Source organism: Podarcis erhardii, assembly GCF_964252035.2.
Source record: "Podarcis erhardii genome assembly, chromosome: 5".
NCBI lineage: Eukaryota > Metazoa > Chordata > Lepidosauria > Squamata > Lacertidae > Podarcis > Podarcis erhardii.
In genome coordinates this window covers 41,700,736-41,725,914 of record NC_138509.1, presented here as the reverse complement: position 1 = coordinate 41,725,914, position 25,179 = coordinate 41,700,736, and the positions used below count along the sequence as shown (strand labels likewise).

General features: G+C 44.0%; 1 protein-coding gene and 1 long non-coding RNA gene across 3 annotated transcripts in view; one reads left to right on the top strand and one right to left on the bottom strand.

Annotated features, from left to right (window-relative positions):
• The window catches only part of EBF3 (EBF transcription factor 3), a gene marked incomplete at its 3' end in the record, with an annotated part of 663,555 nt that extends 648,070 nt beyond the window's left edge, over nt 1-15,485 (bottom strand). The window contains exon 1 of one of the 2 annotated variants that reach the window (XM_081863247.1): nt 15,382-15,485. Of the gene's footprint in view, nt 1-5,320; nt 5,429-15,381 lie in introns of those variants that run through there. The other variant, XM_081863258.1, reaches the window with a different exon arrangement.
• On the top strand, nt 1-24,899 carry LOC309342630. Its single transcript, XR_014156936.1, has 4 exons — nt 1-438; nt 8,779-8,918; nt 15,270-15,481; nt 24,505-24,899. It is a non-coding gene; the product is annotated as an uncharacterized lncRNA (long non-coding RNA).
• Nucleotides 24,900-25,179: the final 280 nt, after the last annotated feature.

Genomic DNA, 25,179 nt, shown 5'->3' with positions numbered 1-25,179 from the left:
CTCTCTCTCTCTCTCTCTCTCTCTCTCTCTCTCTCTCTCTCACACACACACACACACACACACACACACAAAGCCACCTGCCAGGCTCTGGTGCAGAGTTCGCTTCTAGCTCCGGAGCGAGACTCCGGACAGGCACGTGTGAACGTCAGCACGGTCTTGGGAATGCCCCGCTTCGCCTTCCTAGCCCACCCATACAAAACCAGGCAAAATATGGTATTGAGCTTCGATTGGCTTTATTCAGGTTAGCATTCACACCTGCCAAGCGCAAGGCGGGTGCTATGTATACCAAACAAACACACAGCAAGTTGGGGGGGGGGGGAATCTTAAATAGCTCTGCTCAAACCGGCGTGGGGAGACGAAACCACGTTTAACCTTTTTCTTCGTAGTGTCTTAAGGAGTTGAGGCGGACAATAACGCGCTGGTTAACTGGAGCAAAACGTAAGTTTTGTAGCAACAAGGTTTTTTCCTTCTCTCTCTCTCTCTCTCTCTCTCTCTCTCTTTCTGTGAACGAGCTGCTTTGATGATTTCCTTTCTCATCCCCGCCTACCTCCTTTTGGTTAGATTGCAAAGACTGGGGATGGTGCGGGGCGGGCGCGCTGAGAAAAGACCTTTTAACTCTATTATTAGGCGAGTTTCAGGAAACACACATAGACCAAAATCTCCCTGAATAAAGAGATATAATTCTCTAAGTAAAGAAATCCTAGCGTCTCTTCGCCGCCCGGCGGTGGTGAAGTTTGACGAACAGCGCCTCCTTGGGTGGGGAGACGAGATTTTCAGCGCAAATAAGATTGAGATCGTCAATCGAGGGGACAAAAAGTAGCATCTCTCTCGCTCTCTGCCTCTCTCCCTCCCTTTCTACATTCCACGGTCTTATTGGGCTCCATTTGCCCCTCTTGTGAGTGGCAGTGGTGAGAAACAGCTTGCTCCGCTTGGGAGGCTGCTCCGAAGTTTCTTAGGCCTCTCGGATCCGCTGAGTATAAACGCGACGTTTCAGATTTAAGAGGAAGCGAGAGTTTTCTCTTCCCACCTTCTCCCAACGAACTCCCTCCTAGCAGCGGTCCTTAGTTTGGCATCTGCAAGCAGGGCATCCGCCTTGGGAAACTAAACGCGGGTGAAATGGCACCGAGATGGTTAGCCTGGAACAACCTTCCCAAGTAGAGAAAAAACGGGGGAAAGGCGGGAGGGTGCCGCTACTTGAGAGTAAAGAGGCTCTCGGAGCAGGGCAGCTCTGGCAACCGGGGAGAGAGAGGGGAGGGGAAAACAGGGATTCCGGGGCGAAGGTAATAGTCAGTGCGGAAAGTAACCACGGGAAACGCGTTCAGCTGGGAGAAGAAACCAGGGGAACGCCCGTCACATTTGGGGCTTGGAAGAGTCTACCTTTAGTTTAGAGGGACAGGACAGGACGCTTCCGTGTCTGGGAAAGGATTGGGGAACGGAGCGGAGAATACAGACCAGAAGCATTGGTTTAAACTAAGCAAACCTCACGGAGAGAGAGGGAGAAAACGCACGTCAAATTGGAAGAACGTTGTTTGCCCGGAAGACTTTCTCTTTGCGATGAATGAATGAAGGCTGTAGGGGAAAGGGGAAGGAAAAAAAAGAGCAATCCAATATAGGGAGGGGAGAGAGGGCTGGCGGCGGCGGCGTGGGGGATTGTTCCTGGAAGCAGGCAGGATCGGGCAAGGGAGGAAGTTTCGCAGCTTTTTAGGGGTCGAGAAAGCGCATCGTTTCCTAAAGACCTCCAGCGGTTCCAGGAAAAGCAAAGCCAGAGAGTTCGTCGGCATTTATTTAAATGGCCCTTTGTTGTCCTCTCCCTTTCCCTGCGCCGCCGGGCCTGTGTTTATTCGTAAACAAACAAAAGAAAAAACAAACAAAACGCCACCTCCCTTCCCTGCAAAGAAGTTTGCGAGCCGACCCGTCTTCATTATCCTACCATCAAAATCTCCACCGACTCCGACTGAACAAACAAGGATCGATCCGATCATTTCAGATATTATAATTGGCTTTAATTAAACACACTTCGTTCTAATTAACTCTGAAATTTTAGCATGCTTTGGGACGCTGGTGTCTGATTTGATATTGTCAGTCCAGATGTCCTAATAAAATTCAATCCTCCACTCAAGACTTCAATATTCACTAAGAACAAAATGCAAATTAAATGTAAAACCTAAAGTATCGCCAAAGGTATAATCAAGAAAGGTGTCTCCAAACTTCTCACTTTTTTTATTACGCAGTAGTTAGAAAATGCAGATTACAGCCTAACAAGACCTCGCCTGAATAATAGAGAGTTTAACTCTTTCCTGCTCTTTCCTGAGTCTAACCTAATGTGCTTGGGGAACCGGTGCACGCGCGCGCGCGCACCCTTGTCCTGCCAAGGACCAGAGCTGGGTGGGACTCGGGGCACATTTCCTTCAAAAACACAGTGCGCTCTTGAAGGCGATTTCGCCTAATTTGGGAGCGGGGAGGGTGCGACACCTCCAGTTCCCAGATATTTCCAAGATTGCAGAGAGGATATAATGCTCCAGAGCCGACTGGCACAATTTTTCGGCGACTTCCTTTTCCCTGTCGAGCGTAAAGGAAGTGGAGCATTTGGATAGAGGATCCTCCAGCAGCAGTTCAACTGTGCTGAGAGACCTGGCCACGCTCAGCTACTCCCAGGGCTAAGGAGATTCTCTAACGTGTCCCCCACCCCACCCCGCAATCTTGCAAAACAGTGGAGAAACAAGGACCCTCCATTCTCTAGGGGCTTCTCTCTCTCTCCATAGCCCACGATTGCGCATCCTTTTCAATAATTAAAGCCTTAAAAGCGGGTCCACCACCGAGCAAAGTTACATGACAGACTTCCCCGGACCAGCCTATTAAGAGAGGCTTTTTGATGGCTCCTGGACAGTTTAGCTGGGCGAGATGTCATTTGTTTGTTGCACTGGGAGTTTCGATCTAACCCAGGAAGAGAGAATCGGGATAACAATAATAAACACGGAATGCTGTTACTCTTAAAAAGAGCACGGTTTGTAAGCAAGAACACTTGCTTATTTCCCTCCCGCCGCCCCCGCTTCGTACATTGTGCCATGTTAATAAAGTCACTTAAAGTTGTTGCTAATTTAACTTTGGCATTAAAAAAAAAAAAAAAAGAGGAGGAAGAGAGAAGGGCATGACGTGCGAGTGTGTGTGTCGCACGCGGGTGATTTGCATTTTCTTTAGTATATTGAAATGAGGAGAGAACTGCTGGGCGGTTGGGCTGCCCAGAGCATAGCTAGGGGCCATGCAGAAATAAAAACAGAGAAAGAAAAGAAGAAAGAAAGAAACGGGCTCCTCTTCTAGACTATTAATAAGCAATTTGTCCCGCTGAAATCTACATTGCAAGGGGGGGGGGCGGAGGAGGAGGACGGGGGGGGGGGAGAAGAACTCGCTGTCCGCGCGCATTTGTGTTGCTTTCAGCTGCGCCAGCGCTGTGCAAGCTGCCTTGGTGGATGAAAGGATGAACTGTCCCACACCGCCCCCTCCCCTCCCCCCAAAAAAGTGATTTATGGTAGATATTTAAACTTTCCTTCCTTATAACTGTTAGGGGCAAGATTTCTCTTGCGCGCGTTTAGCGTGGCTCTTGATTTGCATATGCTTGATCAATCTCCTCTCTCCCTTTCAAGTGGGACACTTGGAATCCCCACCCCCCACCCCACCCTCCTTTGAAACGCACAAGCACACACTTCAGCGGTTAGCCGAAGGGTTAATTTTAACTCCGCTCTTCACCCTGAAAATTGCGGCTTGTTGTGTTTCAAAGCTTACAGTATTTACGTCTGAGAAATAATCGCAGATTGTGTTGGGTAAACAACAAGTGCTGGGATTCATCCCCTCTTCCACACACACACACACACACACACACACACCCCACACCCTTTCTCGCAACCCAAATTTCCCTTTGGCTTTAAGGAGGGGGGGAGAGGAGAAAAGGGGGAGAGAATTTTTTAAAAAAGAAAAGAGTTTGTAAAGGTTGAATAGCGGGTGCAGTCTGCCACCTAGAGGACACTTTGCGTTTCCATGGCAAATCCCTGGCGTTTGCTCATATTAGATCCTTCTTTAGATCTTGATTGCTGTTTAAGTCACTTATCAAAATTACCCAGCTATTTCTCCGTGCCATTTTGCTTATGAAACATTGATTGCTTTGTTATTTGAACTTTTAAGAGCGCAGTATTAAAGAAAAAGAAAAGAAAGGCGCACAAAACAACTTCAACACTCTCCGCACAAGAAAATCGTTGCCATTTTTAGACATTAGATTAAAAGGTATGAAATGTAAAAATAATACAATTTGATTTGTTAGTCTAACTGCGATTTGAGAGTTGATGTCCCCAAAGGCCAGGCGAGCTTTTTTCTCTTTATTTATTTTTATTAAAACATCAATCTACTGTGGAGCTGGGTGAACTCAGTTTCACCTAGAGAACATAAAATTCTCCATACCAAGGAAATAAGCACCTTTCATAAATCAACAGTATTCCTGACAGATCGATCAATTTTTGGTTGTTAATCCGAAAGGAGGAGTTTTAATTGCTTCCACCGTGTTTTTTCAGTTCAAGCACCTTTGGCGTTGCCAGACCCTTAAAAGTGCTTCACTCTGGCGCTATAATTTGGATGGAAAACAAAGTTACACCTTTCAAGCCAAATCACCTTCCCAACTCCCCCGAAACAACACGAGCAGCGCCAACATTCCTTTCCGGATCCCAACAGGGGTACCGAAACGACAACACAAAACAGAACTTTCTGACAACCTTCCAACAAACAGGGGCGCGGGCGCGCGCGGAGGCACACACAGATATACACAAGCCCGCAAGTAATCCACCCGAAGTTACACGGAGGAACACCCCAACCCGTGCGTAAAAGGACAAAACCGCTGGCTGAGTGGCAAGAGGAGCTTCTGTCAAGCAGTGGCTTAGGACGCCTCTTGTCCTCAGACCCCTTTGATGCATGGAGCCAATTGCGGATCAAGTGAAATTGACAGCAACATCAGGCGCGCTGCCCTGCCTGATCAATTTGCCCCCTCGCCTAATTGGAGTCAGCGCAAGAGCAGCAAGGAAGCGAGAGTGGCTTTCTTTCTTTCCTTTCTCCCTCCTCCCTTGTGCCGAGTTACCAACCCAGCTGAACCCCCACCCCCTCCATCCCTCGGGCAACTTTGTCTCTTTCCAGAATCAGGACCACACACACACCTGAGACTGGAGGATCCCCTCGGAGAGAAAGGAAAGGGAGGAAGAGAAAGAGAAGTGGGGGGGGGGAGCAAGCAAGCAAGCGAGCGCAATGCTGGTAGTAATGGGACTCGCAAAACCCAATCGCTTACCTTTCACGGCTAATTAGGCAATAGACAGGTTTGTTTGGGTTCACAAAGGAGGCTAGGAGTGTTTATTGTGGACGGAAAGCTAGACTTGAGGAGTGTGTGTGATCTGGGCTATTTAATACATTACTTACCCGACGACAATCTCAGGAAAGCTCTACGGGGCAAAGGGATGTGAGAGAGCGCAGCAGTGCGCAAGCGCCCCCCCTGGTTGAAACGGGAGGGAGGGGGGAGCGACAAGCGAATGGGACTTGGGGGAGGAGGAGGAGGAGGAGGAGGGAGGCTGGATGGAGGGGAGTCCGGAGTTGGGGGGGGGCAAAGCGAGCAACAGTCTTGAAGAAAGTTTGGTGGGAGAGAGAGCTTGTCCTGTTGGAAGGCGCAAACCAGCAGTCAGGCAGCGGGCGAAAGGGATGGGAAGAGGCAGACAGAGCGCGGCTGCGTCCTCGGATGTGGGTCGCTCCCCTCGAGAGGCCACCTCGGGCAAAGGCGGGGAGTTGCACTTCGCAGAGGTGGCATCTCCAAGCCCTTGGCGGCTGGCCAGAGGGGGAAGAAGAGGCGGCGGCCGAGGAGCACCGGAGGCTCTCTGCCAAGGGCGCCGCCGAGCCAAGCTGGGTTTAACACCTTTTCACCAAAGGGTCGTGCGCGCCCAGACAACCGGGGTGGCCAAAGGGTCGGGTTTTTCCCTCTTGCTCTGCTTCTCCAGACAGGGTCCAGCTTCTCGGCCAGATCAGTGGCTACATGCAGCATGACTAGCTTTGGGGACGGGTGGGCGCGGGGTTCCCCTCTTTCCCTGGATGCATGAATTTGGAGAAGGGGACTTGGGACTGTGGCGTCGAAAGCTGCTTTGGGAAGCCTCGGTGGGAAAGGGCGGCCACGACCTGGCCTTATTCTAGGCTCCTTTTAATTGAGGGTGGGAGGAAGGGAGAGAAAAGCAGTCTTCTTTTCGCTTAAGTCACCGCAAAGCCTCCATCCCGCGCTTTTCTCTTGACACCCAACTCATCAGTCCAGAAGACGTCTCTCTCCCATGCCTCCCTCCTCCCGCCACTTCAGATGTTCACTAATACAGCTCACGTCTCCCTCCCGTTTGGGTGCTTGTTTGTTTTGCGCCCAGGTTAATAATAATAATAATAATAATAATAATAATAATAATAATAGTACTAGTAGTAATTAATTTAACCATAAAAAACCAGGCACATCTTCCTCCCGCTTTCCCGCGGCTTGGCCACTCACCCCGATCACTGTGAGTGGAAACTTAACCTCGGATTTCTACACAAGTGGGAGACGGGTCCAAACACTGGAATCACCCTGAAAGCGAGGAGGGCGAGAGCGCGAGCGCACACGTGTGCCAACGTGCCACCTTCCCGGGAGAGATAGTATGCGTGTCCCCAAACCACAGCAACATAAGAATACAACAGTTGGGATCGCGGCACGTTTCCCTTCACGCCTGCACCTGAAGACGCTCGGGCCCAGAGGGGAAAAGACCTTGCGATGAGCCCCCAAAGCGGGCTGCCTTCGGGTGTCCCCCTCCGTTGCCATCTGTAAGGCGCTTTACGCTAGAGAGGCTGCTGGCGGCGCTGGTCTTTACTGCCCCGCGCCAGCAACTGGTGGGATCTGGCCAGATCTGGCAACCCAGGCGTTTGTTAAAAAACAAACACACAAACAGTGCCCATCCACATAGGTCAACCTCTAAGGAGGTGGGGGGGGCAAGAAGGGGAGACAGTTCACGCCGGTAACAAAACGTTCCTCCCCCTAATCCAGCCAAATCGGACGATAAGTGAAAGGTGAATAGCACTGCGCTCCGCAAAAACAGAGGAACCCGAGGTTACTATGCCAAGGCTGGGTTGGAGAGCGACCGTGGCTCCCTGGTCGATAGCGCGTGCTACTTGGAAGTAAGCCCCGCTGAAGTCAACGGGAGTTACTTCCAGGTAAAGCAGGCTCTAAGAAGCTCTGTAGATCTATGCCCCCCCCCCCCGCTTAAATGGCTACTGTATTGTGTGCCACCACAGTGCGCTGGTACTGAATGCGCCGCTGCTGACAATTTTCACGCTTATTCTAAAGGCAGGAATCTTAAAAGACGGAAAGGCGCTTAGGGGAGAACCTCAATCAGTCAATGCGGGGTGGTGGTTGTTTTAAACTTCTCAGCTAACGCGTAAAAGACCGAGATGTAAAGGATATTTAAGACAGATCCACACACGAATTGTAAGCAAGTAGCGTGATATAAGCCGCTCTGGGTCTTCAGAAGGCGCTAAGAAGTCACAACCCCAGGTGGGATTTAAACACACACACGCACACAATTTTTTTCAAATTTTGGGACAAATTATACTGAAATACTTCGGTTTAAGTGGTCTGGATTGGGATGTATCATATTTCTCTTTTGCACCAGCTTCAGGAAGGAGCAGTACAGCCAGAATCTAAAAACAAAATGATTACTTAAAAAACACACCCAGCTAGTCATTAACAAATTATGGAAATTGACACCAAAGCACATTTTGTTACAAAGGGGAACACAAAGGTTCTACTACTTCATAAAGTAACAGATACACGAATTATATTGGGTTTTTTATTTTCTAGATCGTGGGTGATGGGTACAAATCGATTTTTATTGTAGGAGAAGGTGAAGAGCTTAGACAGAGAATACAAAGTTGCCTGTTTCTCTCCTGAAAAAGAACTCAGTACATTTTAAAACAAAAAGGTGACCCTGGGGAAGCCCTCCTCCAAAACGCTCCGGCTGCTGGGATATTTTTTTTTACACGTATTCGAGAGGAATCTTTTTTAAATAAGAAAACACACACCCAAACAAGTTCAGAACCCTTACCCCAAGAATAAGACCCTGACATTTTGCCAATGTTTTAATGTCAGATTATTATTTTTTAAAAATCTATTTTTGTAGTTCAAGAATTTTAATTTTGTAAGGAAACTTAATTATAATTTCCCCCCTAAAGTAATGAATTGCTACATTAGTCTTAACTTTTCTCAGCAAGGGGACAGAAAAGAGGGGGGAAGAGACAGAAACTGAAAGTGACCATTAAAGGCTGCAGTCCTGAACTCATTTACTTGGGAATAAATCTCACTGAGTATAGTGGGACTTACTTCTGAGTAGACATGTATAGAATCACACTGTTTCAAAGGTAGTAGGAGTTCATCAGAAAGCAAAAAAAAAAACAAAAAAACAAAAAAAAACCACAAAAAACAACCCCTACCCACCCCAGTATTAATAATTACATGGCTGAAGAGTCAGCTGATCTGAGAGACAGTGCAATTAATTTAACTTGGAGAGTGTGTTCAGGCAAGAGAGTCTGTCTTTGTGTACGTGTGAATTCTCCCTTTTCTGGTTCAGGGACTGAGAGCCCAGGGTGTTAGGTCTTCATGCTGAAGTATGGGTGCCTGAGGGTGGGCCTTTTAGGAGAAATAGGCATAGTTCCTAATATAACTTACATAATCCAAGCTTCATGTTTGTTTTTCAGAATTATCCACCTCAGGCTGAGACGAAAAGAACCATCTCCACCTTTCCTTTATCCAAGAGGATACGCCAGCCTTTCTGACATGCGGTTCAACCCAAGCCAGTGATTTTCAGAAGTTACAATGTGTTCAGTAGAACATCTAAGTAAGTGGGCAGGGGATTGCTAACAAAATTAAGAAAACTGATAAAATCATAAATTAGCATTAGTTACTGGGAAAAAGGAGGTACCATCAATCTTGCAGTACACAGGAAGAAGCCTTATTGACTCATATTGTTTTAAAATCCTTTTTAATAAGACTATTGTTTTGGAACGGTTTTCTCTTCATGACCACCTTAATTTCTGCTCTGGTATATGTGAAATTTATATAATATGTGGTATGTAGTTATGGAAACATTGAAGTTGAGGCTGTTTGAAACCTAGTGCTACAAGACTGATATGTATTAGCTGAAAATATGGGGGTGATGAACACCCACATGCTCCTGGGTTCTGTCTCTTTGTCACACTCTGATGTGACAAAGAAATGAGACCTAGAGTAGGACCTTTTAGATAAAAAGGTGGGGTTGTGCTTACAATAGTGGACTCCATTTGGGTCTGTGTTATAATGCGCCCAAGCTGCAGATAGAGTCAGCAAGACTGTAGAGAGGCGGCCAAATCTTGCTTCTTCCAAACATCCAGGTTAATCTGGAACAGGTTTAGCCACCTCTCCCCACAGTGATTCTAATTAGACCTACCATGTGACAATAAAGGGGTATATGTCTTTCTATGACACTCATTGACTTTGCTTTTAAGGAGGGGAACCTATTAGACCCAGAGAGATGGGAGGAGAGGAACAGGTGCATTGAAATGGCAGGCATTCTCTTTCACCAGCCATTAAGACAGGTGAAAATTTGGTATAACAGGAAAAGGACCATTGCAGTCTGATTTCATCCTGTTCCAGTTTAGCTTGTTCTGCAAATAATAATAAGCAACAAAACAACAACAACAGCTGTGACAGAACAATAACTTACGATACACCTAAAATTTGCCAGGTTAATTAAAACCTGTGCACAGATTTACAATCTAATGTAGAGACAAGACACATTGTGGAGGGAAGTAAAGGGGTGAAATGATGGTTTTTTTAAAGGAGGGGTTCAAACACAGAGCCAGAAGAAGATGTAAGGCAGGAATTGCAGAGAGATGGGAACAAAGGACATTATACGCAATGATATAAAGGTGAATTTTGATAGCCATGAGGCAGGAGGGAAGGACGTTGATAGGCTCTAAAGAGACGGTAAAGTGGGTAATGATGATGTGAATGTATATAATTAAATGGAAAATAAATAATACACACGTGTGTGTGTGTGTGTGTGTGTGTGTGTGTGTGTTATGTAGACAAAGGACATTTGTGGGGAATAAAGAGGGCAGTCTTAGGTTTAAAGCTGATATCTGTAAGTAGGTCTAAGATCCTGAGGAGGAACAGAGAAAGAAAACAGAATAGTTACAGAAGAGCAAAACCAGTAAGACATTTGAAAATGTTCACAGGCGTCTTGATTTGAAATCAAGGAGAGAGTGAGAGGACACTGGTGATGAGAACAGTGAAACTGAGTAATGCAAACTGAGCCACAAGTAGAATATATCAAATGAATGGCAGCACGCAGGAGAGAGAGGGAAGTTATTTAATAACAGATGTTGAAAGATGAAGTACAAGGTTGTAATAGTCAATGAGAATAAATGAGAGAATGGGCTAAAATGCTGGCAAAGCCTGCAGAAAGAAAATAACGAATTAAGGTCTATATTAAACAACTGAAAATAACAAGACCTGGAAGAGTGGAGGAAGAGGAAAGGAAGAATTAGAAGAAGACACAATTCTGGCCTTGATAAATCTACAAACACTAGCATGATCAAGAACAAGAAAAGGTGATGTTGCAGCAATAAGAAAACCAGAAGCTCAGTTTTAGTGGAATTATATTTTAGATACAGTGGTACCTCGGGTTAAGAACTTAATTCGTTCCGGAGGTCCATTTTTAACCTGAAACTGTTCTTAACCTCAGGTACCACTTTAGCTAATGGGGCCTCCCGCTGCCACCGCACGATTTCTGTTCTCATTCTGAAGCAAAGTTCTTAACCCGAGGTACTATTTCTGGGTAAGCGGAGTCTGTAACCTGAAGTGTCTGTAACCCGAGGTACCACTGTAATGGGCACTTATCTGATGAGAAGCAGAGTAGAGACTGGGGCAAGAGAAGAAGATAGTTCGTGTAAAGAGTTGTAGGTCATTGGCATAAAGGTGGAATATTTTCTTTCTTAATTTTAATGGAGACAGACAGGAGAAATAAATGTTGCCCAGTTGATTCTATGGATGATCCTCTCTTCATAGTGACAAAGTTGTTATACGAACCACAACAGTCACCATTTTTGTCCCAGAAATGTGCCTCCAGTTTGGCATTTGGAAACTCTTGTCATGGTGAGAAAAGCAGGTGTAGGAACTTGGTTTTGCAGAATTTTTGCACAATATCTGTTGAAATGGTCTTCTGATTCCTACTGGCTCATATGAACACTGCAATATACAATAGGAAATGATGGATTCCACTAGAGACTTTTGGCTACAAAATCCTGCGAGATCAACCATTTTTTGTTGTCCAGTGCAGCAGTATCAGGATGTTCAGTTTTAGTGTTGCAAAGAACCAGACTAAGCTGTGGTAGTATCAGGTTCAATACCAGAGGAAGCCCCAGTGGTTCCTGCTAAATCTCCCCCTCCACTCCAATAGTGGCTGTGGTTGGAAGTCTCACTACGGCAGCAGCAATAATATGAGTGTATGCCTTCTTAAGCCATGAAACCTTGGCCATATCTAATTCAAGGATCCATCTCCATGCCCTTAGTCAGATATTAATTAATTCCAGGAAAGTTTACACTGGGCATCCTCCGTCAAACATCTTCCTCTGGTAATTAGATTAAGTCCAAATTTACATTTCCTGCAAAATGCCCACGAGGGACCAAAGAACGTAAGACAAGCTTGCTGGATCAGACCAATGGGTCATCAAGTCCCTGTGTCCTGTTCTCACACTGGCCATCCAGATGCCTGTGGAAAGCTTGTAAGCAGGACATGAGCACAACAAGGCTCTGCATACCTGCAATTCCCAGCAATGCGGCACTGTGCATCTGACAGGCACGGTAGCCATTGAGAGCCTTGCCCTCCATGAATTTGGTTTTCTAAAAATTGATTCATTATCAAAAAAGGGCAAACGTAATAAAGAAAAGAAACAACGAATCAAAAATTTAATCCATAAATTGTTAATATTTGTATGAGAAATAAAATCATTCCATGATAATTGGGCAATTCTTGCGAACTTCATCCAAGTAAGCAAAGCAGTATTGTCATGCAATAACCTCTGTGGTGTGTAGTCATCTTCAGTAAAGACCCCCAGGACAGAACTGCAGTGGACACATATTTAAGATATGGGTCCATAACAATATACTCAAGTACCTTATGCAATATGTTCAATAACAGTTTACATCAGATGTATAATGCCTTTAACAATTTGTTGGCGGTGGCGTGGGTGGCGGAGAAACAGCTTACAGAATACAGTGATTGACCTAACCTGACAGAACCAAATATGTATGTGTGTGTGTGTGTGTGTGTATATATATATATATATATATATATATATATATATATATATATGCGTAGGTAGTTCCCTTATGAAGGGACAAGAGCCAGTTTTAGCCTCTGCCAGTCATAATTGACAACAGTGAGCTAGATGGATCAATTGCCCGACTGTGGCAGTTTTCTGTGCACACTGCAGTTTCCTGTGTACACTGACTGGCCAGTGACTCTACAGGGTTCAGGCAAGGATTTTTCCTAGCCCTACCGGGAGGTGCTGAAGACTGAACCTGAGGACTTCTGCAGGTAAAAGCGTGAGTTATGGTCATTCTTTCCTCTGAGCTACTCCTCTGTCTTTTTGGATGGGATAGCAAAACGACCTCCAAGATCTTCCTGACTCAGCCAAGAGTCCTATGGCTGATGCTTTGCAAGGGTTTGGTGACGCTTCCAGGTGAATGTGCCAAATAAATAGTGGAGAAAAAGGATAGGGAGCACTTGGATGTCTCTGACTGCTACTCTATCCATTTATCCTCCCCATCTAAGGGAGATAATCATATAAAATAAATCTGAGTTGGTCCTACTTCAAAACTGAAGAGCAAAACAGAAGCCACATTGTTGTTCATCTAGTTCCTTCCTGCCTGAAAGCCACTTCCCTAATGAGTTACTTCTGAAATGGCAGGGAGATGAGTTCACCAGCATCCTTTTGGGATAAACCTAGCCATACGCCCTCACAGCTTCTGCATATTAATTAGTGGGCTTGGCAGCTTAAATAAGGTAGAGAGGTATGGAGTCTTTTTCTCTGTAGAACATATATTTAGTTCCAGCTCTCATGGAATCAACATCTCAGAGCCCATGAAGTGCTTCCACTGAATGTTTCAGCAACACAAATACAATCATCATTATTTTTAAAAGCAAATAAGAACATTTCATTCTATGATCAGAGGTTGTAGAAACATTGTGTGGAATATAGGATTCCACTAATGGATAAGACACTGGGAAGAAGCTGGTAAAATTTATTTATTTCCATAGGAATTTAGTTGTTTGTCTGGCACAACTAAAATCCTCAAACACTTTAAATCATGAAGGTTTTGTTTGAACTTTATTGGCTTCTCTTCTTCTTGCCCCTATGAAACAAGCTTTGGGAACTCTGTACATTTAGGAGTACACACAGATTCTTCCCTTCATGTTCCTTACTTTCAGCCTTCCTCCCTTTCTTGTTAAAAATCAGACAGTTTTTTAAATACTCTTTTTAAATACAGCCTTAATAAAGATGTAGAAGAGGTTGCATGACCAAAGCCAGTGCAAAGCATTTGCTCATACACGCAACCGTTGCTAGAGTCGAAAGGCATTGTGATAAGGTTATTGAGCCCCAGTGTACGGTTTTCTTTGTATGACCCTGATCCAAAGAAACACAACTGCTCCAGAAGAGTCACTTGTATTGCCATCTTGTTTTCTGAAAGACCAATCAGAGCTAGAGATGCAAAAAGTCTCTAGAGAGAGACAGAGATGGGAGCAGTTGAATTGTATTCTATGGAGACCTAATGTAGCATAGCAGCCTAAGGGACTGAGAACCAGTCAACATTAAGTCACTAGACTGCCCAAGTAAACGACTGCTTCTCAGTTTCAGCTCCGCCCCCCCCCCCGGCCAAATTATCATACGGAAGTGCTTTGAACACTTCAAAGCATGTTGCTGTTGACAGCATCTCTGGATACCTATGTCAAGTGTACACTGCGAGTTATTGAATGTGGTTCTCCTCTCCCCAATCTATTGATTGTGGTGCACACCCTTAAATTTCTTTCTTTCTTTTTGTCTGTACTGGTAGGCTTTGTACATACCATACCTTTACAGAACATTAAAAGCACATTCTATCCCTCAAATAATTATGGGTTCTGCAGTTTACCTCTCACAAGCAACACCCAGCAGTTCTCAGCAACACTTAACCAACTACAGCATCCACACTTCTTTGAAGGAAAGAATATACTTTAAAGGTGAAGCACAGAGCTTTCCAAACTTCTCATATTGGTGGCACATATTTAGACAGGCATCATTTCATGACACAATAACTCAGTTTTACTAGGAAACAGGAAGTTAAACTAACCCCTTTCCTGCCCCGGGAGGAGCATGGGGAGTGTTCGTGCTACACACTTACACACTACAGCCAACACATTAACGTGTCATGACAAAGTTTGGAAAGCTCTGCTGTAGTGTGTACACAGACTGCTTTCCTCTTATTCTTGAATCAGCACGGCAACTGGTTACACACCTGAGGCTATCTGCAAAAATGATGGTTAAAATATGTGTCTGTGTGTAGGGGGAGAGGAGGGGGGAATCAAATTAAAAAGCTATATTGTCCACAGACTTTACTTTGTTTTCTACCTTTTATTGAGATCATTCATAAACTAGGCTAGCCTAAGACGAGTAACTTGTGAAAACAAATTGAGATGAAGGAACAGGGCTTATTGGGTGAGGAGCTGAGCTAAATCTGAACCCAGAACTTTCCCCCCACCTCAGTCGTGAAACGTGAAGAGAGAGCATTCAGCATACGCAAAGTGCCCGTCTTTTCCTCTCCACCAGCCGTTGGTATTACTCCCACCCCGCAACTGCAATTTGGGTTAAGGACTTCCAGGTCAGAGAGCATGAGCTCAGTCACTTTCTTATTTCAGAAATTAAGCTCTGCTTGGCGGTTCTGCTTCCAAGTGGGCTTCAGCCTTGACATTCCTCATTGTACAAATATGACACCATCAGGTTAAATTCACATGTGTTAGCACTTCTGTCTACGCAGCAAATACAGCCGGCATAGGGGAAGTCAATGGGGTAACCTGTCCATTCCTTTTTCGTCGCTTTCGTGTGCCTCACCCTCTATCAGCAGTTTTCTGTCTTTGTGCTTTAATCTTATTCTTCCTTCTACCTTGCAGTGTGTCAGAACGGCTTCATTCAGTGCTGAGATGGAAAAAACTGCATACTCCAACTCTGCAGGGATACTACAGAACTGAACAGTCGAGTTTCCCCCTGGTACCAGCATCTTACCTTTGCAGTTTTTGCTCTTCCACCAGCCCTGAAGCAACTTGTCTGCTCCCAAATTGGAGTCTTCCTTGTGGCAGCACAGATACTTGATACTCCTTTACTGGTAAGGCAGGCTGTAAATGTATTGTGAAGTGCAATTAAGTGCATAACGGTGGCCAAATACTCTCATTCACCTGTGAATTATTTTTCTTGCAGAGAATTTTTACTTTTGTTTACATTTCATAGTGTTTCGTTTTTAATGGCTGCGAGACAATACAGGATCTGTGCCATTTTGAACAGCTCTTTATCCCTGATTTAGAACTGGAATCACTATATTTTTTTTGAATAGCACGTTGAGATTTTGCAAAAGTGAACAGAGAAACAAACCCTGTCCAAAGGCTTACAATCTCATACAAGTCGAAGTGTGGAGAAGATGAAAGGGTTAGAAGGCAGACTACCCAAAGCCCTTTTAGATACACTATGATTAACACCGCAAAATATCTTCCTAAGTTTCCCTAATTTTAATCGTTCACTAAATGCTTCCTTCTGTTTTGGGGTATACCTTTACAGATTCTTCTTCAGTGGTGGATGAGAAGTGAGTAAAGAATCATGACAGAAAAGGTCATACTCTCAAAACCAAGAAAAATAAAAGTAATGTCATCTCCTCTAGTGTTGAAGGTTAAATATTTTAGTGAAAAGTGTCAGGGATATAAGAGGACATTGACTGAAACAGTGGCCTGCTTTCCTTAAGTAACTGTCTTTGTGCCACAGTCTTGAATCCCCCAGCTTAAAGCCCTATTGGAAATGAGGTCACAGGGTGAGAGGTCAAGTATCAGGTGACCATGAGTTCAAGTTAAAATGTGGCAGCAGTGCTCACCAGGGACAGAGAAAGCCAAAAATCACACACACACACACTTCCCCAGCAGACATAGAGTTCTGTCAGGCATAACAAAAAATAAAGATCTGATCTCTTTGTGTATCAAAAATTAAAATGAGTATGGGAAATACTGTAAATGTTTGCTCTAGGCTTGTTTGCTAGTGAGGTAGTTTTATGGTCTGCTTCTAGAGACAGCTCAATGATGAAAGAAAATTAATGTATTGCATTCAAATATTACTAGCAGAATATGCTCACTATGTCAGAATTATTTGGAAATTTCAAGAGAAACTGCAATGCGATAGAAACTTTTTTGTTAACTTTAGAATGTTAAATTTTAAACATTGATCTCTATATTATTTAGAAAAGCCTTACAGCCTGTCCAGTATTATTATTATTATTACAGTATTTGCTCACAACTGAGTCGGACTATATTCCACAAAGCTTATTCCCAATGGTGCATTGGTTTGCTTGTTGTATTTGTTGTACTATTAATATTACCCACCTATCACTAGCAGATCCCAGGGTGGTTTTCAGCAAATTAAAATCAGAATTAAAAACATTTAAAATGGATTACAGTCACAGGAAACGGGTTAGTTCTGAAAACACACATCTCAGGTGTCAAAGGCCCAGGGTAAAAGGGGCATTTTCAGTATCACCAAAAATTATTTTGTGAATTTGCCAGACACACACCTGTGTGGAGGGAATTCCACAACTTAGGGGCTACCACAGAGAATGCCTTCTCTGGTGGCTGTAGGGATGTGTATAGATGCTAGGGGAGGATATATTTATTAGATATTATCCTTCCTTCCTCATGTTTGTGAGTTTAGCAGAGTGCATTCCTTTGCAGCTTAGAAGGGAAGCTTAGAAAGGCTAGTTTTAACCTTTTAGTTTAAGTCATTCAGGATGTTTTAAGGCAGACTGGATTCTCCTGGTATTCCCCCCCCTGAAAACAATAACCACATAAACAATCTTGTAAATGGTAAAAATGGCATTTACTCACTCAGAATACTTGTTGAAGAGTAACAGACGCAGCAGCTTTGTTCAGGCAGGCTTAAAATGGGAATCCAGTTACGACAACATACTTTAGTCCAGTTTAAAATAGAGTCTGACCTGGGCCTCAGGCTCAGCATATGTTCTCATGTTGCTGGAATGAGGTGAGAACAGGGCACAATGGCTCTCAGAGTTCTCTCTAGTAAACTTACAGGAAAACTCTTCGAGCTTCAGCCCCTATCATGTGCCTGTCTAGCAAACATACATCATTGGTTTGACTGCATTGTAAATATCCCACATATCGCACTACCTCAAAACTTCTGAGAGAGGTGGAACTACTAAGAGGGCCCCCAATACAAATCTTAACACTAAGCAGGGTCTCTATGGAGGCGGTGGCCTTTGCAGCTATCTGGGGCCTTAGTCTTTTAGGGCTTTAAACGGTTGCATGAGCACCTTAAATTGGGCCCAGAAACATACAGGTATCTGGTGCAGCTGCTTTAAAATGGGTTATGTGAATTCTAAAGGCAACCCTAGCTAGCAATTTGGCCATTGCATTTTAGACCAGTTCAAGTTCTGAGTCAAGGTCAGCCTCGTGTACCAGTGGCGTAGCGTGGGGGGTGCAGGGGGGGCCGGCCGCACCGGGCGCAACATCTGGGGTTAGGGCAAATCCACGGGTTAGGGGGCGCAAATCCACGGGTTAGGGGGCGCAAATTACTTGCCTTGCCCCGGGTGCTGACAACCCACGCTACGCCACTGTCGTGTACACAGGATTGCAATAATCCAATCTGGAAGTTTAACTAGAGCGTGGAACACCATGGTTAAGTCATCTCTGCCTAAAAGGAATCATAGCTGGTGAACCAGCCATAGCTGGAAATAGGCACCCTTAACTACCAAGGCCTCCTGAACCCCTGCTCCTTTCAGGGGAATGTAACCACTATCCAGAAAACACTCTCTTCCCACATTTGATAACTTGGTACACATAACACACCTGTCTTTTCAGGATTCAGTTTCTTGGCCCACATCCAGCCCATCACTGCCTCCAAACACTTGCCTAACACCTCAGCTGCCTCCTCTCCTGATCCATATTGTGAATGGAAGGACATGTCTGGATTCAGCCCTGTGTCATTGTGGTACTAGTTCTGCAAGGAGCAATGCACATTGATGAGAAGGGAAACTCTCATGGGGCTAGCAGTCCTTTTCACTTGTTGAAACAGTAAAAATAACTCCTCTGGCACCAGAAATGTTACTTTTAAAAAAAATCTATTACTTATTTTCACTTTTTACATTTGCATTTCAGCCATTCTCTGTTGAGTACAGTGGTACCTCAGGTTACATACGCTTCAGGTTACATACGCTTCAGGTTACAGACTCCGCTAACCCAGAAATAGTGTTTCAGGTTAAGAACTTTGCTTCAGGATAAGAACAGAAATCGTGCTCCGACAGCGTGGCGGCAGCGGGAGGCCCCATTAGCTAAAGTGGTGCTTCAGGTTAAGAACAGTTTCAGGTTGAGTACAGACCTCCAGAACGAATTAAGTACTTAACCCAACGTACCACTGTACATGGAATCACCCAGTTTTTCCTTCTCAAAACAGTCTTAAAAATAGGTTAAGTTGAGGAAGGTGAGTGAGGAGTATAACTTTCTCTGCTGCGATTCTGCCTAAAATAGCACTCAAAGCAGCTTACAGAACTATTAAAATATAAATGATAATTGCTTACTTTCCCCCCCAAAACTGTACAAAAATAAAGCATAAGGTAACAGTATAACACATGAGAAAAAATTAAACAGATAAAAACTATTATGAGCGTAGCCAGGATTTTTGTTGGGGGGCTGGTCTTTTGTTGGGGGGAAGAACCTCAGCTAGCTATGTATTTTTTTTACTGATTTTTATTGATTGAGGGGTCAGCTGCCCCTCCCTGCCTCCCCTTGGCTACGCCCATGAAGACTACAATGCTGAATGTACTTATATATATATATATATACATGTAAAGACTGATACAACCATGCACAGGATTGGTGTATCAAATAACAACAGGCATAACAATCCTGACCCAGGATCTGAGAAGGTTGACAAAATAAAATATGTTTAATCTTGCGCTTGAAGCTTCATAACGTGGTGGCCTCCCTGGTATCCCTGCAGACAAAACTTCAAGTGCTGCGGCAACCCTTTGGGGGGTATGACCCCACTCCAAATGATCAAGCCCAGGAGAATCCAATTTATAAATCTCTAAAAAGAGGGGGAGTTATGCAGGAAAAGCACCCCCTAAGGGTGGAACTGCACAGTATATAAAGTACAGGGACATTTACCAAATACTGTGACAATACTTAGTTTGAAGTGGATGTCCAAAGTGGGGATATCTTTTCCCCAGTGGTGATAAAAGCCACTTAGGGAATAGTTTTCATTGGGGGAAAATGGAAGAAAGTGGAAGTCCTATATGCCTGTCTTCAACTTCAGATTGCAAACTCTGTGGCTGCACCGTATGTGACATACACTCCACCCTGCCAAGAACTGCATATATGTCATTTGGCCTCTTCAAACTCCTTAGGGATTCATAGGTCACAACAAGTACATTGGCTCATGTTTGGAAGCAAACTGGCAACCAGAGTAGCTGAGCAAGAATCAGTATAATATGATTCCAGTGCCTTGCTCCATCCGGAAGGTGGGTGGTGGCCTTGTATTCCAGCTATACTGGCGTGGTTAAGAACAGAACCTGTATAATGCCATCAGTGTGTGATTTTGCTTAAGTGTTTCATGTGAATATCAAATGCTATGGATGGACCTTTACAGAATAGGTTAATTGCTTCTGGGAAAGGGCCACAGCTCAGGGGCAGAGCCTCTGCTTTGCATGCAAAAGATCCCAGGTTCAAATCTCTAGGTAGAGCTGGAACTGCCTCCTTTCTGAAAGCCGGAGAGATGCTGCCATGCAGTGCAGGCAATATTGAGCGAGGCAGCTTCTTATGCAGCAAAACAGAAATTACTCAACACTGCTGAAAAAGCCCTGTCGTTTGGGAATAGAAATAAAGCAGTGATTCCAGCTATCAAAGGCTAACTTCTCCTGACTGTTCCTAAACAAAACTGAAGTAGTTTCATCACAACCCCTGAGCTGTGTCCAGGTAGAAATGGATCAAGGAAGTTAGCCTTTTCTAGAATTGCATATCACTGATAGACCTCCACATGCTCAGCCATATAGTACTAACAGATGAATGCCACAGGTTCAGTTTTCCATAAAACTGCCTTTCTCTCCTGTCACAGTAATGTGCTCATCAGTGGCTTTGCATTGTACTGCATTGTACTACTTCAATGAAGGGAGCAGCACTGGTATGATATCCTGGGTCAGTACACTGTAACGTACTACAGATGCAACCTTGGTTTAGTAACACAACATTTTTCTCCTAAGAATTGAAGCACGTATAACATCTTTAAAGAGGGATGAAAGGGGTGAAAGGCAGTTCCCCAAGTCTTTCTCAGAGAAGTAGATATTATTTTGTATGTGCTAGAAGTGTTCGGTTGCAGCCTTAAAGACATTTAGTAGGACGTACATTTTCTTGATTTCAGTAACTGATTGCTACCATGCAATTTTGCAGTGATACAAATTTATTGCAAATTATTATTACAAGAAGAGTAAGCTTTAATTTTCTTTAGTGTACATGCAATATTGGAAGAAAACATAAAGTGTACATTTCCTTAAATTCTTGCCCTGCCTATACATGGGCTGCTTAAATTCACATGTATAAAATGGCTGTAGCACAATTCTCACTGTTGACCAGAAAAGATTAATGCCTCTTAACTATCTGCCCTATACTCAAATGCTCCCTTGGCACAGGTCTTTCTGAAATGAATAGCTCTTGCTTGGGTGAAGCAGTTTAAGGACCAAGCCTCTATATTTCCATCAGTGCAGGAGCAAGAAGTTTTTCTGGAGACTCGTCACTTCCAAGGAACATTCCAGCTAATGGTGGTTTTGCCCACAATGCTGTGTTTCTTTTGTATCCCAAACCACAGATTGATAGGTAGCCATTATAGCTGGAATTCCTTGAAGCTGTAATGAGAGGGCTGTAATTTCATGGCTGTGAGGCCATAAGCTATGAAATATGACCTTTATACAGTGTGAGAAAGAAAACCCAGCACTGTTTTTATATTGTTCTAGTAGGAATCTACTATGAAGAAACCCTCAAATTTCTCACACAATTGGTCTTAGGGTGCTTTTGCACTTCACCAGCGACCCATGGGTCAAACTGACCTTTGCCACAGTCTACACCAGAGCACTGAAGTTAAGTAACTGAAGCACATACCGTTTTCCCAGACACTTCTAGGGTGAGCAGAAGCAAAGGAGAGCAGGGCTCTGCTATCTTTAGCACTCGTGTAAGTGCAGGTGTAAGCATACTGTGCTTGCGCTCTGGCCTGTATTCTTCTGTAACTGGTCATCCAAGCTACTTCCATCTGTGCTGCCAACCAAGTGTATGTTTCATCTGCTCCTGATCCAAGCCAGTAATGAATCAGCTCTGTAGGTGGAGCAAGATGGGATGATAACAGTGCAATTCTCTATGTCTGCTCAGAAGCTCAGACTCATTTAATTCAACGGACCTTTCTGCCAGGGAAGTGGGTGTGAAGATTGTAACACATTTCAAGTGTTCACTTACATTGTCTCAGTGATATTTGCAATAACCTTGCGCAGGAGGCCTTTATTATGCCCATTTTGCAGGCTGGGGGTTGTGGCTAGGGCTGATAAAATAGTGGCTTACTAGCTTTGTCCACTGAGTTCATGACTGAGAGCAGAGGTTTGAACTGTGCACATCCCAGCTCATAGATTAGACTCTAATATATGGGCTTCATGTTCAATGGGAAGACAGCCCAGCTCCTGCCTGATCAGAACTTTGAGGGGAACTGTCCATACCAAAAGAGGAAGGGCTGCTTTTCTGCCCTGCTCCTTATCTCTGGTTCTGTTTCTCCTCTCACAGCTGATGTTGGTATAGGGGAAAGGCAGGATCCCCCTCCTTCCTCAGTCAGCCTTCCATGGTAAACTGCCATGAGTGGATTTGGGGAGAAGAGATAGGACTGCTAGTTATTTGAATGACTTGCCATCTACCCCTGGACCCACATAGGCAACTCTGTTAATGGAGAAAGATGGAGAAATAACACTTGTAGTACAATCCTCTACATGTCTGTGCAGAAGTAAGAGGCACTGGCTTGTATGCAATGGAGTGCTAGGTCTATGCTCCAGCAGCTCAAGAGTTTCCATTAGTGCTATGGGGCTTTGCTCCCTGTCCTCCCCCTAGGTAAAGGTAAAGGAGACCCCTGACCATTAGGTCCAGTCGTGGCTGACTCTGGGGTTGCGGCACTCATCTCGCTTTATTGGCCGAGGGAGCCGGTGTACAGCTTCCGGGTCATGTGGCCAGCATGACTAAGCCGCTTCTGGCGAACCAGAGCAGCACACGGAAATGCCGTTTACCTTCCCGCCGGAGCGGTACCTATTTATCTACTTGCACTTTGACATGCTTTTGAACTGCTAGGTTGGCAGGAGCAGGGACCGAGCAATGAGAGCTCACCCCATCACGGGGATTCGAACCGCCAGCCTTCTGATCGGCAAGTCCTAGGTTCTGTGGTTTAACCCACAGCGCCACCCGCGTCCTGTCCTCCCCCTACATGCCCCCTAAATCTGTCCTGGGTTTCCCCTAATGCTCTGGAGCAGATTTGAGGAGGGACACAACTGGGGATGCACACGAGGAGAGGAGAGGGTGCAAAGTCCTGTAGCACAAGTGGAAATCTTTGTGGCAATGAGACGCTTACTTAGTGTTGCATTGGGTACACCTTGGGGCAGTCATTCACTCTCAGCCTAACCCACCTCACAGGGTTGTTGTGAGGATAAAATGGGGAAGAGGAGAACAATATACACCACCTTGAGCTTCTTGGAGGAATAGTGGGATTTAAATGCAATAATTATAAATAAAGCAAATAAGTAATCGAGTTCCATGTGGCTTTTCCCTTGGTACTGTATAGGATTTCAGCCTTTGTATTTCTGTAGCACATTCAAAGTATTCACAGCACTCAACATACTTACAACAGCCTTGCGAGGGAGGTAACTTACCAGCACTTCAACAAATATCTGAATTCACCATAAGAATCTTTAGCTTGCTCTCTTCAGAAACTGACACTTAAAGTTATATTACAGATTATTAGAACCGAAAGAGCTCTATTTAAATAGAACCATTTCTTCACCACTTCCTGAGCTGTTAAGCATTACGACATAGTCATGTTACACATGTTCAATATAATTGTAAAGTTGGTGTATTATAGTTCCATATACAGTATATATAACCCCTGGAAGAATAATCAGAAAGCAGGTTAAGACAGAATACAATTTATTAGTACCTGCTTTTTCCTGTAAAGACTATACTGGTGGCAATAATAATGACTTATGTGACTTGGCTAAGCTGAATATTATTAGACAAGCAGAATATTATTATAAAGGAAATTATCTGCACTTTATTATGTCCTGTTTTATTCACTTCTGCAAAACAGAACATTTTGGCAAGAATGGAATTGTCTGGCTTGGGCCATTTAGGGTCTAATCATATATATTTTTATATCTGTAGCACTTTAAACTGTTCCTGCTGCAGTAGTTAAAATACAGAAATGTTTATTAACTTTTAAAATGAGAAAATTCTGAATGAAATTATTGTTTTGCCTCTTCGATTAAAGGAAAATTGTTTTGGATGATCTTATCAGGCTTTGTCGGCCTGCCATCTACTGGCTGGACTTTTGTAAGTTTTCCAAAAGGACCGAAAAAGTTTCCTAAATGGAAACATATGTGCAAGTTTTTAAAAACTTGCTTTGTAGAGTTGACAAAGCCATGGCTATGAAGAATGCATAGCAACCACAGAATGCATGGACATGATAGGAAATGTTAGGGGGACCAAATAGACAATAGATGACCAAAGGGATAAGTTTGGGTATCTTGCTGATTGTCTAATACCATGTTTGTTTTTCCTCTCCCCTTTTAGTTAATCTTAATAGCCGAGAGCTACGTTTTACTATTTTTAAACCACTGAGTGAAGCTTAATGAATGCTACCTCTTCAGATCTAAAATCCCAACAGTTGTTAATTAGTCATGGTTGACCTACAGTGGTGACAGACTGTACCAAAAATACTAGGTGTAGGAAAGGAAATAGTTACAGCTTCCACTTCTAAATGGATCAGTACATAATTTCCCTTTAGTGATTCATAGGTTTACTAATAAGGGCACAGGGATGACAATTTTCTTATGTCGCCATTTATGTTTTGTAGACTCATCGAGTTGGAAGGGACTTTGGAGATCATCTAGCTAAACCCGCGGCTGAATGCAGGTCTGGGACGAAAGATGCTGCTACAGCATCCCTGACAGATGGCTGTCAACGCCCTGCAACAAATAAGAACTCACCACCTCTCCGTTCAACAACTGAGCAGTTATTCTTGTTAAGAAGTTTCTATGGACCCTGGGCCCTAAATAGTGGTGGTTGTGACTATGGTGTCTTTAGAAAGCACGACAATTTTTAGCTGGGTCAAACCAATAACCTTTATTCAGTTCCATTTCAGTTACTGAAAAGAGAACTTGATTGTGGAAAATGGGTCAAATCTAGTTATTTCATTGGCAATCAAAATGCAGGAAGATGAAAATATTCTTTACTGTGATCCACTGATGTCTCTCCATTCATTGTTTTTATGTGCACATTTTAAAATAAAAAGGTTTCAGCTCCATTCTCCCTCTCCAAGGGGAATGTATTAAGTAGATTAAAGAAACAGACAGCTCAACACAAGTACAAGTTTATTTAAAGATTTGTCACTGGTGCGGTGTTTGTTCTTCCTTCAATATATATTCTAATATATATGTATGGCAACCCAGCAGTCCCGCACTGCAGTCAGCTTGCCATTTCACATGTTCATAGCAAAGTCACCTATTCATTGGATAATAAACCTAACCTA